This window comes from Delphinapterus leucas, chromosome 17 (assembly GCF_059928025.1).
Source record: "Delphinapterus leucas isolate spDelLeu-1000000601 "Yukka" chromosome 17, BTC_Dleu_Yukka2, whole genome shotgun sequence".
NCBI classification, from domain to species: domain Eukaryota; kingdom Metazoa; phylum Chordata; class Mammalia; order Artiodactyla; family Monodontidae; genus Delphinapterus; species Delphinapterus leucas.
This window is the reverse complement of record NC_143145.1, coordinates 2,484,071-2,490,008: the sequence shown is the minus strand read 5'-3', so window position 1 is coordinate 2,490,008 and position 5,938 is coordinate 2,484,071.

Here is a 5,938-nt window from a genome sequence, read left to right as displayed (position 1 = left end):
TCATGACTATGCAGCAGCCGCCGCGGGGGTCAGGGCGGGGCTCGCGTCATGCGCGCCGATTGGTCTCCGTGCACCCCGCCCACTGCTCTGCCCCGCCCCGCCAGCCGAGGCCCCGCCCCTGGACCGGCCCCGCCCCTGGCCGCATCCAGCCTAGGGGCTGCCGTGCCTACCCCCTCAGCCCCCGCTCCTCGAGGCTTGAGCACCAGACCCTAAGCTGGAGCCCTGACCCCCGACCCCGGCTGCGTGCCTCTCGGTAGCCGCGGGAGGGAGAACCTGCAACCCCCGTCTCTCCCGTTCACCCCGCTCCTCCCTCTCCCCAAACGCCCTCCTCGCAGAGGGGCCTGGAGAGCCCCTTGGCCCGCCACCAGCCTAGCCCTCTGCAAACTCCCTCCTCCCAGCCCAACCCCCGCCCCCAGCCCTTGACGGGAAGGGTGGGCTCCGCCGCCAGGTGCGACGGCAAACACCCTCTTCTTACCCTCCACTCGGTTGTCCCTACCTCGCCCTGATACATCTCCCCCTCCCCGCGCCACCCCCATCTCCCACGCTCAGTGCGCCCCCCATCCCCACCCCCTGCCCCTTCCAGTCGATGAGCGCCCCGGAGAGCTGGGGAGGACCCCGGACCTGGGGCCTTCCACTCCGCAGCCTGACTCATGGCACGGCACCGATCCAGTATCAGCCAGCAAGCAGAATGGCTGTAATCCCTGGGATGGGGCTAATGGGAACTCCTGGGGACAAGGTCGGGGAAGGCAGCTTGATAAACAGTGAAACAGATGATATAATGGGCTGAGGTCAGACAGCCCTGCGCCCATGCCAGGGTTTAAGTGGCTTTGGAGAAATTACTTCACCTCTCAGAGCCTGGGTGTCCTCATCTGTAATATAGAGATCATAAAATCCATCTCATGGGGTTGCTGAAGGGATTGAGACATAAAGAGTGCACTGCACAGCCTCCGGAGCAGTAAAAATGGGGAAATCTGATAATATGAAGTGTTGACAGGGAAGTGGAGCAACTGGAACTCTCATACCCCACTTAGTGGGGCTGCAAAGTGATGCAGCCATCTTGGAAATCTGTTTAGAAGTACTGGATTCTATGTAAACCCTATGACCTCCTAGATGCTTATCTTATATGAGCCTTTTTCTGTTCATAGCAGCACTGTTTGTAATAGCCAGAAAGTGGAAGTTACCCAAATGCCTATCAACCATAGAATGGATACATAAATTGTGATATATTCACATAATGCAATGACAATGAATAATCTGTTACTACATACAACAATGTGGATGACTCTCACACATGACTTTGAGGGGGAAAAAAAAGCCAGACCCTAAAGCATGCAGAATTCCATGTAGATAAATTGGTAGAAATGTATAAATGGTGGTAGAAATTAGGATAGAGATTAATCTTGGAGGAGGGAGTGCCAGAGCCAGGACACAGAGGGAGTATCTGGGGTGCTGGTGAGGTTCTGTTTCTTGATCTGGGTGCTGGTTACATGGATGTGTTCTGTTTATGAAATGTTCTCCAGCTGCGCATTCATCATGTGTGTGCTTTTCCGTGTGTATGTGATACTTCAATGAGGGGTTACTAAGAACATCAGGAGTGTATATATAAAGAGCCCAAAGTGGCCCCTGACACGTTGTGAGTGCTCATAACTATCTATTGACCTGCCCTGTTGGGTTTTGGCTCTTACGGCCAGAGGATGGAGGCAGAAGCAACTCCACCTGTCCTGTGTGCCAGCTGTATGGTCGTGGGCACCTTACTTCACCTTCCAGAGTCCTCATCTGTTCATGAGACTTCTGATAATACCTAGCTCACAAGTCATCGTGAGGATTAAATAACGCTTTTTAAGAAGACTTGATATAGTAAGGAGCACAGCATAAGGACTTAATAACTTTGTTTAATTATTCACTAAATGCTGGTATTTATTGAATCTTCTTTATTTTCATTCATTCAGCAAATAATTACTGAGTGCCTGCTATGTGCTGTGTACCATGCCAGGTTCTAGGACAAGAGCTGGCAGCAAGATCTGCTTGCTATCCTTAAGGATCCCATAGTGGAATGGGAAACACAGATGCCCATCCACCATAGAATAGATACATAAATTGTGAGATAGTCACACAATGGAATGATAGCAATGACAATGCAGTTTACTAGCCTCTGTAGCTGTGGAGCCTAGCATAGGATCTGACCCTCAGTAGGCTCTCCATAAGTGTTTCTGAAAGTGTAAATAAATGCATGAGATACAGAAACATCAGATGAATTGCCTTCTGTAATCCAGAGCTCCACACAGAGATTGGACAGAGAGCAAAGTTAAAGAAAAGCACAGCTCCAATGTGCACGTGCCCAACGCTGCACATGTGCATGTACGTGCGTATATGCATGTACATGTGCGCACATTTGCACGAGGACCGGGAACAGGGCCACTCTGCCAACACTCCATGCCAGCCTAACCAGCCAGGTCCTCATCCAGGTGCTACCACCAAGTAAGGTGTTGTGGACTGCATGCTTGTATCCCCCCAGAATTCATCTTGAAGCCCTACCCACAATGGGATGATATTTGGAGGTGGGCCCTTGGGAGGTAATAAGGTCGTGGGGATGGAGCCCTCCTGATGGGACTAGTGCCCTTGTAAGAAGAGACAGGGGAGAGCTTTCTTCCACTCTCTCTGCGTGCATGCACCAAGGAAGGCTGGGTGAGGTCGCAACCTGGAGGAGGACGCCCCCCCCAGAAGCCCATGCTGGCACCCTGATCTCAGATTTCCCAGCATCCAGAACTGGGAGAAACAGGTGTTTGCTGTTTAAGCCGGCCAGTCTATGGTATTCTTGTTGTAGCAGCCTGAGCTGACCAAGATGGAGCAGAAAATGTGCCTGTGGCCTGTGGCCCCACCATCCAGCTGCCCAGCGTGGCCTGGGAATGGGGCCGACGGGGCCCCTACCCGGCTTCTCCTCACTCCCCCTGAATGGCTGGCCCCCCCAGTCGTGTAAGGAGAGAGCTGGACACATGGGAGACCCTCTTGCCCTGGACTCTGGCCTGGCTCCAGAGCAGGGTGTGTGTGGGCACCTACCTGTCACAGGTGTGCAACCCGGGCAGTTGCACAGGCCTTGTGCTCAGAAGAGCTTCACACCTGCTTTGCTTTACTGCTCGGCTGACACTCTGTACATTCTGAATAATCTTAAACAAATGATGGAGCGAAGCCTGTGTCCTCATTTGTAAGCATATTGATCTGCAGGGACACTTGTGGGGAGCCTGGGGCATGACAACATCTCCATTACTGCTTGTATGAGCTTGCCTTCTCCCCACCTCACCTGGGGACTCTTTAAGCAGGGCTATGTCCCTCTCATCCATGGACCTCCCCCCGCAAGGCCTAAGAACTATCAATATAAAACTGTAACCTTGACCATTTCTGGAAGTTTGCCAGGAATCACCTCCTCCAGGAAGCCCTCCAGGATGCTCTACCGTGGAGGAGTGAGTGGCTCCCTCCCATGAGCTCTGAGGCACTCTGCCCCTTCACCAATCATTCCCAACTGTAACTGGGCATTGTCTGTCTCTCTAGTGGTCTGTGAGTCCTGTCCAAGGGACGGGTACCAGGCCAGGTTCACTGATACATCCCAGAGCCTGCCCACAGTATGGCTGCAGACATGTTTGGATGGAGAGGGTGACAGATGAGAGAGAGAAGAGGAATTTCTTTTTTTTAAATTTCTTTATTTTGGCTCCTCCGGGTCTTTGTTGCGGCACAGGAGATCCTCATTGCAGCATGTGGGATCTTTAGTTGCGGCATGTGGACTTCTTCTTAGTTGCGGCATGCATGTGGGATCTAGTTCCCCGACCAGGGATCAAACCCAGGCCCCCTGCATTGAGAGCATGGAGTCTTACCCAATGGTCCACCAGGGAATTTCCCCTAGGAATTTCTTAATTAGGGCCCATGCAGAGACTCTGGGGGGGTCCATGGACCCCTGAAACAACATGAGCCAACCTTGACTGGGCACTTGCTGAGGAATGGATTCAGCACTCTGTTTCCCACAGCCACATGCCTGCATGGGTCAGGAGCTCTCACCTTCTTCTTGTGGCCCCACCCGGTTCAGGTTCAGGACACCTGCAGCAGAGGGCATGGGGCCCCTGTGACACTTAGCATCCCTGATTCTGGTGCCAGGAGACAGGGGGAGGATGGGAGCATGGGCCTGGGAGAGGTAGGAGGGAGGGGCAAGACTCGGGGCAGGTCAGGGTTTGGGAAGTGAAGGGGTGATCCGCAGGCAGGCTCAGGGGGGTCACAGGGCCTGGGTTTGAACTTTGACCTCATTGTAAATGAGTCTGAGTCTGTGAAATGGAGGGGACCTTACCTGGAGAAGGTGGCAGTCAGGAGCACACCTGGGAGCCGCCTGCCTGGGCTGAAAGCCTGGCTCTGCCCTCAGCTCCCTGGACCTGGGTATTCTTATCTTCCAGGAGGCAAGAGTGACAGCTCCTGCCTCAAGAGCTGTTGTGAGAAGTGGATGAGTTAGCATCCATCGGCGTGAGTGAGCAGCACTTCCCAGGGTCTAGACGGGGAAGGGAGCTGGTGTGCCTGGAACTCGGTAGCCTGGGATGGCGCAGATTTCACTGTGACTGAGACAATAAGCCTGCTCATTATTTGAGGGCTTACTGTGCTCCTGGCCCCTTCCCTACCTTACCACATCTCTTTAGGGAACTGAGGCAAGGAGCTCTCTCCTGAGACTGCGGTCTACACGCTGACACAAACGTGTGTGCCAGCTGGACACCCTTAGTGGATGCCTCCTCTGCTCCTTTGCGAACCTCTCCTTTGTTTTGTTTTTTAATTAATTTATTTTTATTTTATTTATTTTTGATTGTGTTGGGTCTTCGTTGCTGCGTGCAGGCTTTCTATAGTTGCGGCGAGCGGGGGCTACTCTTCATTGTGGTGCATGGGCTTCTCATTGCGGTGGCTTCTCTTGTTGCTGAGCACGGGCTCTAGGCGCGTGGGCTTCAGTAGTTGTGGCTCGTGGGCTCCAGAGTACAGTCTCATTAGTTGTGGTGCACGGGCTTAGTTGCTCCGCAACATGTGGGATCTTCCCAGACCAGGGCTCAAACCCGTATCCCCTGCATCGGCAGGCAGATTCTTAACCACTGCGCCACCAGGGAAGTCCCCTCTCCTTTGTTTTTTTTCAGCAACAAACACTTTTAAAAACAGACTCATTTGCAGAGTCCCAAGATCTCAGTTAGTAAGCTCATTTATCACTATATATTTCTGAGCACTTGCTCTGAGCCAGGCTGGGTTCTCAGGGTGCTGGTTTGCAGCTGTCTGCCTGACAGACACCCTCCCTCCAGAACAGAGAGCATAGGGGCAGGCTCCCCCCTCTGCCACTTCCTTGTGTGACCTTGGGAGAAAGACCTCATCTCTTTGAGCCCAGAGGTGAAAGCAGAGGCTGGGAGCCCCCAGAGAGTGGGGTGTGGACTTCCAGGGATGCAGGGTAGGTGGGCCCACACCTTACAGGTCCCAGATCTTAAGCAAGGCAAAGTCCCCCAATTGCCCATGATGGAACCCGAGACCTGAGAGGACAGTGCCTGCCCAGTCCCAAGGGGGACAAATCCATGGCGGGACCTCCAGGTGCTGGAATTGGGAAGAGAGTAGCAGGCTCCCTGAGGTCACAGAGGTGCATGGGTCACAGCTTCTCAGAGGTATATGGCTGCCCGGAGCCATCTAGGTGCCTAGGGTCATAGAGGTGCCTGTGGTCCTATGGCTGCCCAGGGTCATACGGCCTCCCAGGGCTTCTTGGGGGTCATAAGGCCACCTGGGATCATACAGCTTCTTGGGGTCATATGGCTACCTGGAGTCATACAATCACCTGTGGTCAGACATTTGCCAGGGGTCATATGGCTACCCGGTCATAGGGTGACCCATGGTCATGTGGCCACTCAGAGTCATAGAGCTACCGGGGTCATATGGACACCTGGGC